Genomic DNA, 9,519 nt, shown 5'->3' with positions numbered 1-9,519 from the left:
CTAGCACCATCTGCCCCCGTCCCCCGGCTCGCCTGCCCCAGGCTGCCCCTGCACACCTGGTCCTCTGCACCTGCTCCTCTCCAGGAGGCAGAGGGCTGGCCAGCCTCCTGGGCCTCCCTCTCAGCCTCTCTCCCAGCCGGGGTCCCCACCCGCTCACAAGCTCGCTCTGGGCAGTACACACGGCCCTCGCCAGCGTCTGCTCTGCCCCATAGGCGCCTGCTGAGTGTCCCAGCCCAGAGGGAGTGCCCGGGACCCGGGGCCCAGAGGTGCCAGCTGGAGGGGTGAGCACTCAAAGGCCCTGTCACTGCCCCAGCCGCTCCTCCAACCTGTGCCCAGCTCCTGTGCTGAGGGCCGGTGGTGACCGTTTCCGATGGACGTGAATAGACGTTCTCCTGGGAAATGCCTTTTCCTGTCAGATTTCCGACTGCTGATGTCCCTGAGACAAAAGGTCCCCACATGGACTTGCAATCCCGTCCAACACTCAGAGCCCGTGAATGGCAGGCAGCCGCGGACCTGGGATTTGAGAACTGCCCCCAACTTCCGCCCGAACCTCTGCTCTGCAGGGAGGCTCCGCTCCATCTCTGTGAGGCTTTCCAAGGGGGATGAAGAAGTCTAGGTCCGCAAAGCTCCTTCAAGACGCTGAGGGCTGAGCTCTCCTCCTCTCCAGGGCCCCTCTCTGCTGCTCCTCCTCTTCCTCTGCTTCCTCAGCTCTGGGGACGAGGGAACCTGTGGGCCACAGTCACTGCTGGAATCTAAGTCTCCCTTGGTGGGGAGCCGGGGCCCACGGCCTGCGGGCCTCCCAGGCCAGGGAAGCGGGCGGGAGCTCCAGCGTGGGAAGGTGGGAAGCTGGCTGGTCCCAGCTGCTGAGTGCCATAGGTTGGGCCTCCCGGCAGGTGAAGGAACAGGTTCGTGGGTGACGCTGTTCTCCCCGGAGCCAGGAGGTGCAGGGACAGGGCTCCGGAGCTAGCGCTTCCAGCAGGCCTGACGGGGGAAGGAGCAGGCCCACGGCGGGGGAAGCCGTCCTTCGCTCCTCCGGCTGGCTCTCCAGTGGGCCCGTGGTGCCCACTTCTGCCTCTTGGCTCGGTGCTGGACTCCCTTCTGGCCAGTCTGAGGAGAGGGCTCTTCCCAGCTCCGTCTCCAGTCATTCCTCACGGACTTAGAAATCCTGGACGCGCCCTGGTGCCTCAGGGCTTTGGTGTGACGGCCACGTGTCAGCAGAGCGCTCCAGGAAGCGGGGTCGGGAGGACGGCAGTGCTGACCCCACCTGCCCACACTCCTGAGGTTGGCCCGCTCTGTCAGTCACAGGAAATGATAGAGCCGCCGCCACCCGCCAACACCTGCAGCAAGGTCCAATCCCAAGGTCCACGAGTGTCCAGTGGGCTGGCTTGGGAGCCCAGCCAGCGTGTGAACCCAGCTCTCCAGCCGCCGCGCTGTGGCCTGAGATGGCTGCTGTTCTCTGGGCCTGTCTCCTCTCTAGGGGTGACAGGGTTCCGCCGGCTCATCCAGCTGTCCTCGTGATGAACTCAACCATGCTGGGCTCTTGGGCAGAAAACACCAGCCAGAATGAGCCCAGGCCTCCGGCCATTGCCACCTGGACCGAGAGCCACCCTCCCCGGCGTGGCTTGCCTGTGTGCCGCTCCTCGGAGATGGCGGGGAGGGCCGGGCGCGGCCCTTCTTCACATGGGCTCGGGGAGCCCTCCTGCTGGCGCCTGCTCAGGCCCTGGGGCCATTTCTTCCTGTCACCCTGCCCGACAGGCCAGCCTGGAGAGGGCTAGACCTGCACGCCTCCCCAGCAGTCTGTGCGGTGAGCACCGTCTTTAGACGCCAGCCTGGGGCCCTCCCTCCGCCTGCCTCGCCCGTGGCACAAGAGAAGGCGGTGCCCGGGGCTGCTCCCTCCTGACACAGGCAGGAGCCCTTGGAGCCCAGAGGCTGCCAGCTGCTCCAGGCCTCCCTCCTCCCGGTCAGTCCTCAAGCCTGCCTGGTGGCGGGTGGCTGTTCACGCACGTCCATTCCCTCGTCCAGTGATAGCACGTGGTCCCCGCTCTAGCCGACAGAATGAAGACCCAGAGCTAGGGACAAGGGAGGGGACGGAAGCCAGAGCCAAGGCTCTGGGGTGCGGCCCTGGGCAGAGGAGCCAGCAGGAAGCAGTTGTTTTCCATGACAGGTTTCTGGATTCGTGGATCCTTCTAAATCAGGAGCGTGCATTGTGTCTGGGGAACAACAGTGTGAACCGGATCATCGCAGTGCCAGCATAGGCCCCAGGGACACCAGGGCTTGCAGGTCACAACTCAGTCTTCCCGCAGATGCTGAGCCTGGCCTGCTAGCCCTGCCTCCCTCTAAGCAGCTCCAGCCCACACGGTGCAGGGCCTTTGCACGTTCTGCTGTCTCCTCCCAGCTGGGCCTTGGGTCCCAGAGCTTCTGATTCTAGTTATAGCTATTCGTATGGCTATTTGATGGCTCCCATACCTGCCAAGTTCCCAGAGGCAGGGTGCGTCCCTTTACACAACCTGGCACAGCCCTGGCTCCCTTGGATCCTCTGCTCTTGCTGACACAGCGTACAGAATAAGCCAGTCGGAAGGTTGTCTCACCCAGACAGTCTTCCCCGGTAGCCAAGGTGCAGGCACATGCCGGTCCTGTTCACTAGGGATCACCAGAGAGCTTCCGGGAGGGGATGAGGGGCAGGGACCTGGCCTAAGCATGGGAAGGGCAGAAGCCCTTTTCTGAACCCCAGAGGCACCCATGGACACAGCGAGATTGGACAAGACCGTGACTGTGGCAGTGAGCTGCAGGACAGGATCAAAAAGCAAGGGACCGGAAGGTCCACGCTGGGTTGAGCTGTGGGGTGCGCCTGCGCCTGGACAGCAGAGTGCACTGGTCCTCGCCACCAGGGGGCGCAGGCGGGTCCTGTCCTCGCACCTGGAGACCCACAGGTGCGTCTGCAAGCCCAGACGCACTTGGGTTTCACCCCAAACTCCTGGAAACCCTACAAAAATTGTTTTTATGCAGATTCCTTCCCTCTACTCCCAGGGAGCCTCGTATGGAGCAGGCTCTGGACATTCAGTATTTTTAAAAAAGTGCTGTGGGTGACTCTGCTGTAGCCAAGTCCGTGGCTTCCGCCGGTCTTCTGGTTTTGAGTTCACCAGCTGACAGATGGCACCTCACAGAGAAAGCCAGCCCCCTTGCCATCGTTACGAAGGGCGAGAAGGAAGGGAGACGTGGACCCATGAGCCCTTTGCTCTTTTTAATTTCCAACAGGCCACACCCCTGAGCTGCTGGCCACGGCTCTGCCCCCGATGAGGTGCGGGCGTCTGCATGACCAAGGCTTGGTGCTGAGAAGAGGCGACCTGGAGCTCAGAAAGGTAGCGGGGCAGCGGGCGCTTGTCTGCTGCAGACACCAAGGTGAGCAGTCGCGTTCCCATTCTTCAGGGCAACCCAGGCGGACAGCTGGCCGTCCTCCTCATCCTCCGTCCATGGACCTGCCCATCACCCTGCTCCAAGCCCCTTGGCTCACCACAGGGGCAAAAGTCCCAGCTGCCTAAGCCGCAGGCAACTGGAGCAGCAACTTAGCAACTTAGGACGGCGAGGTTACTGCTGCAATGTGTCTGAAGAGCTGGGACGACGTGGTAGCAAGTCTAAGCATGTAGCATGTCTAGGCGTGTAGCATGTCTAAGCATGTAGCATGTCTAGGTGTGTAGCATGTCTAAGCATGTAGCATGTCTAAGCGTGTAGCATGTCTAGGTGTGTAGCATGTCTAAGCATGTAGCATGTCTAAGCGTGTAGCATGTCTAAGCATGAAGCATGTCTAGGTGCGTAGCATGTCTAAGCGTGTAGCGTGTCTAAGCGTGTAGCATGTCTAGGTGTGTAGCATGTCTAAGTATGTAGCATGTCTAAGTGTGTAGCAGGTCTAGGCGTGTAGCAGGTCTAGGCGTGTAGCAGGTCTAGGCGTGTAGCAGGTCTAGGCGTGTAGTAGGCCTAAGCGTGTCTCCATGCACACACTTCTTGTGCACGCCATCTACACGAGTGCCGTGTACATACCTACTCTTATTCCCCCACCCTCAGAAAGGTATAAAGGTCCATCCACGGCCTCCACAGCTGGGGGCACCTGCACACGGCACCACCCACTGACCTCAGCAGGGGCTCCTTGGGTCTCACCACCACAACGGCACTGTGACGGACATCCTCATGCAGGTCCCTTATGGACCTAGGTGAGAACATCCCTGGCTTCTCGCCCAGGCTGGGTGTGTGGGTGGCAGGTGCATGAACAGGAATTCTAGCTAAGTACAGGAGGTTGGGGTTTTGTGCCTCGATTGCCAGTAGGAAAAGAACTTATTTAATAAATGCAGCTATCCCATAATGCGAATGCCCTCCGGCCTCCAGTGGCGGGAAAGCAGCTCCAACCTGGACGCAGGCGGCATGAATCGTTTCTTTCGGTGAGAAACAGGGCGATGTTTGCTCTTTACTCTGGGCTTTTTGCAAAACATCTTAGGTCAAATCAAAGGCGAAGCGTTTCTCTCAGTGAAGCCAGTGAAGAGCCACCCTGGGGTCAAAGTGTCACCCAGGGCCACAGCGTCAGCCTCCTCTGCCCCCGCCCCCCGGAGGCAGAGGCTGTTGTGGAGCAGGCTGGGCATCTGTGGGAACAAGGTCCCTGGGGAGTCTGGGACACGGCAACCTGTGGGGACAAATGAAGGTGGAGCTGGTGACTCGTCAGGTTGGCGATCGCTAGAGGAGAGGGTAACAGGTACAGCAATGGCAGGTGGAGGACGGAGGCGGGAGTCAAGACCACAGCAGACCAGGCTGGACGCGCGCAGACCATCGCCAGCCCAGGAGCCTTTGGCAGGGTTCGTTAGATGGTGAGAAGCCCCAGGTCTCCTGGGAAGGTCGCGGGCTCTCGTGACGGGGCTGCACTAGCAACGGCTGGCTCTGAGCAGGAAGACCGTGTTACGAAGGACCCTTCCTGCGACCTTTTCCAGAGGTCATAAAGCACAGAACAGAACAGGGCTGGACATACCAGCCCTGCCGCGTGCCCTCCTTTGACAGATGGAAACAAGCTCAGAGGGGTGGCAGGCGTCACTGAAGTTTGCACAGCTTCTGTGGCAGAGCCAAGGTTCTGGATGTGCTGGGGACCACCAGGGTGGCCCTGTGGTCAGCCTGAATGCCCCCGCCATGGCCCGGCAGGCAACTTGCCAGGGTTTGCCAGCTGTCCCCACGATGCCTCCCCCAGGGACATGGAAGGCCAAGCCCGCACTCAGCTGGCGACCTCAGCTCCCAGCCAAGTTCCTTCTGACATTACAAGACAAGAGCACAAGCACGTTCCAACGGGGTCGCCCTGCGCGGTGCCATTCAGCAGGGTTTACGATTTTCCTGGAGCCTCTCGGCCGGCGATGGCAGAGAGTGAGCCAGAAAAAGAGAATTCCTGGGTGACGTAAATGTAGCCAGGACACTTGCAGGGGGCAGGCGCTCTTCCTGCCCGGAAGGGGTGGGGCGCAGAACGGAGCCTTTCAGGAGCCAAATAGAGAAAGAAAGCGCGGCGGGGGGCAGGGCAGTGCCTGGCGCTGCATCTCAGGGGCCTGCGTCCTGGCCTCCCTCCGCTCCTGGCCTCCCTCCGCTCCTGGCCTCCCTCCGCTCTGAATCAAATGCCTTCGACTGACCAAGGCTCTGGGCGGTCAGCAGGCAGAGGAGGGTAAATCATCAGAGCCCAGTTCCCTAAGAGGGCATCAGACAGTCAGGATGTTAATTGCATTATTTTATTTCCAGATAGAAGTTATTTTGGTGGAGCCAGGCTTGCGAGGGAGAAGGTGATAAGATCAGATGCCGTCTCTCACCGCCAGATATCCTGTTGGGATCTGAGCTGGGCTTGAATCACGGCAGGGATGTGGCTGGCCAGAGGAAAAGCCCGGCAGGACGCTGGCCTGAGCAGGAGGGGACCAGCAGGTCCCCGTGGACCTGCCACTGTTGGCTCTTAGCCCCACAGGCCCCTGCAGCTGGGGAGGAGCGAGGGGGCTCAGGTCACCAATGGCTCCATGGCAGCCATGGCTTCCGCAGGAGGAAGAGAATCCGTCCTCTTTCTCCCTCCAGAGACCTATTCTTGGCTCCTGTAAACTTGGATGTGGGACCCAGTGCCCAGCCTAGGGTCTCTCTCGGCAGTGGCCCCAAACATCCATCCAAGCCAAAGGGAAGGGACAGGGAAAGCCAGAGAGGGAGACAGCGCCAGGCGTGAGCTCCCTGGAGGGGCGGCCTCCGCGGGGGGAAGCGCGTCTGCGGAAGGTGCGGGGACGCTGCCCATCAAATGCAGCCCCACCTGCTGTGGAGGGTGGACATCTCGTGGTCAGCCATCCTCCCTCTGCTTCCGAGGTCTGCACAGATGGGCAGAGTAGATGGCCCTTTATTAAAAACACCTGGCCATCTGGAGCCAGCCAGCACGCACGTGAGGGAGGCGTAGGGCGTCCCAGGTGGGATGGCCCCGCCAGGCAAGGACCACCCTGCCTCCGCCTCCCCAGGCACAAGTGGCTCCTGCCTTGATCCACACGGCAAGCAGGAGGGACGGAAGCCACACGCAGGAGTGTTCGGAGGACATTCGTGAAACGTGGGAGGTGTCGTGGACGGAGGCTGCGTACCGGGCCCGTCGTGACTCCAGGGCTGCAGAGAGGGCGGCAGAGGGGGACGGGCTGCCATGGCCAGAACGGGACCCTGTCCCGTCTGCCTGAGGCTCTGCCGTCTTGAGAAGACTCGTGGGCCCTTTAACAACACCAACAGGACCCCGGCCTTTCTGCCTAAAGGCAGGAGCAGCCTGTCACGGATGGACAGCCGAAGCCAGTGCTCTCCTCCCCCATAAGACATCCCACGAGCATTTATAGGTAGCATGATACCCAGGGTGGTAAATATTTAGACATACGAGCACCCGCCACTCACCAAATAAAACCTGGCTATTTGGGTGCATCATTTCAGCTGAACTTCACGCTCGTTTTGAATTTTTCTTCTTTCTTTTATCGTTTAGAAATAGACCCCGTGCAAGGTACACTTAACCCTTTCCCAGGGCACTGCTTGGTGGCACCGAGGACCTTCCCGCCATCGGCCCCCAGGTTCTGCGTTCTGCAGGCCTGAATGTCCCTCTGCACCAGCCCCTTCCCGCCCTCCCTGCGGCCCCGCGGTGGCTCTGCTTTCTTCTCTGCTGTCACCTGGCTGAGCCTCCAGGGTCTGCCCTTCGAGGTGGCTGGCTTACCAGCCTGACGCTCCGAGGCTCCTTCCGGGCAGCTGTGGGAAGTCCCTTCACTCGAGGGACCACGCGGGGCTGGTGCCTCCATCTGCGGGGACGTCTGCCACCCTTCTGCCCCCGACACTTACCTGGTGTTCCTGTTGCCTGGGCTTCGTGTCGCACAGGACGCTGCGCCACGCCCGGCCGCACGGGCTCTCCCGGCGTTTCCTTCCAGGAGTGCTGTCCTTGGAGTTCTTCCGTCCGCTTCCCACGCTCTTCCCTCCGGCCCACCGAGTTCCCTTCTGCCACGGCTCCGGCTGTTTTCTGCGTGGTGTGTCCCAGCCCACGGGTGTGGATCTGCCCGCCGTGGCCGTCCCTGGCCGCCCTGTCAGCGGTCCTTGGCGAGTGCGAGGGTCCACCCTGCGCCCTCTCCTCCCCTGTGCTGGCCGCCTGCACCAGCACCACACGTTTCAGTGCCAGGCTTTGCCGTCGGTTTTGAAGCCAGACCAGGACTTCCGACTTCCTCGTTTGCTTTTCACATTCTCTGTTTTGTCCCCGTCTTACAGATGAGACCAGCCACTCCGCAGGGCGCAGGACACAGAGCGGGAAAGCCGGCACCCCTCCCGCCCCTGCCCTGGTCTCCGCAGGGACTCGCTCGGAAGAGGCCAGGGTCTGGGTTTTCTCTTAGGGAGGGTGGGTGGGTCTGGTTCCTCACCACCCTGGGCAAGTTCATCGTCCTCTGCTTCCTCGACTAGTCAACCAAGTTCGAGTGACCGGTGGCTTATCCACTCTCTTCTATCTCTCAGCTTTCTTTGAAGGGTAGGGCCTGTGCATGGGACGGAGGCTTCTGGCCAGGTATTGCAGGCCCACTACTGGCCTCCTTCCTTCCGAAGGGCCTCCAGGGCCTGCGGGGCTCAGGGCCACTGTTTAGAAGCAGCCCCCACAGGCTGCCATGCCCCATGGGGGATGGACCTGAATGTAAACTAAGATTAAATGGAACAGTCACCTGAGCCCCATTTCAAGAACCCACGGCCGGCGGTGGCCAGGCACAGGGCTGCCTGTCACCTCGAGAGTCCTCAGGACAGCACTGCCGGGCTCCTGGCTCTGCCCTCCTTACAGTCCTCTGAGGGGAAGAGACAGAGCCCAGGAGGCGCGTTTCTTTTGGGAACCACAGAAGGGAAATGAGAGTGGAGGTTCCAGCGTGGATGCCCGTCCACAGGGACCAGATGCCTCCACATGTGGGAGGTGGAGGTTCAGGCTCGGGCAGCGTGGCCACAGGGGGCTCAGGGGGTGGGGGGGGCACAGTGCTTGGTGGGTGACAAGGACCGCTGTGTGCTGGGCTGTAACCCTCACAGTGACCTCATGGCTCCTGTCCGGTAGGTCAGGGCCCTCTGGGTAAGAAAGGAGGACCCCACCCAGAGCCTGGGCACCGGCAGGAAGCAGCGCCAAGGCGGGCAGAGGGTGGTGAGGAGGCAGGCCAGGAGGGTGGATGGAGGGGCAGCCCTGTGTGGGATGCAGGAGAACTGAGGTCTGGGGCCCCACGCTTGGGGACCCATGTGACCAAATGACCAGCAAGGAGGGAGCTCCTCTGGGTCCAGCTGCCAATTCCAGGACACGGGGCAGCTGCCTGCACCATGCGGGAAGTTCTCAACCTCTGGCATCTCGTTTCCTTCTCCCTGGAGTCCCCAAGGTGGCACCTGGTGAACCCATCATATGACACTGGACAGGATCAGCAGAGAAGGTTTGCCAAAGACCAACCCAAGGCTGGACGGCCAGGGCACTGTGGGCCAGGAGGGAGCCAGGCCTGCTTGGCCCCTGTGGTTGCTGCATCGAGAGCACATTTCGTTTCACCCCAGGGAACCACGGGAGGACACCCACCAGCAGAGCCGCAGGTTTCAGCCTGAAGCCCACACGGGCTCCAAGTGGAGCCCACGCCTCCCCCTCGCCCCCATGTGCTGGGATCACCCGGAGGGTCCTGGTTTAGGAAGCGAGCCCCTCCCCTCTACCACGGTGGGCTAGAGTCCACGCTGTTTGGTGTCTTGGGACTTGCTCCCGGAACTCCACGCTGATCTCTGTCCTTGCATGCTGGCCTTTACAGGGGATGCGAGACTTCTGGGGCAGAGGCCAGAGGCCGAGGAGCATCCCTGAGACAGGGCGGCTAGGCTCCCCCACCCTGACACAACCAGGAAGCTCGAATTCCACAGCCACTCCACCCGCCACCCCGGGGCCCAGTGAGGCTGCTCTAGCAGGAGTTCCAGGGACCCCAAATCCTGTGCCCTCCTTCCCACCTGGGGGTGTGGATGATCCCTGTGGACGAGCTACGGCCC

The sequence above is a fragment of the Sciurus carolinensis genome, chromosome 16 (assembly GCF_902686445.1).
Source record: "Sciurus carolinensis chromosome 16, mSciCar1.2, whole genome shotgun sequence".
In the NCBI taxonomy this organism is placed as follows: domain Eukaryota; kingdom Metazoa; phylum Chordata; class Mammalia; order Rodentia; family Sciuridae; genus Sciurus; species Sciurus carolinensis.
Note: the sequence above shows the minus strand (reverse complement) of the source record.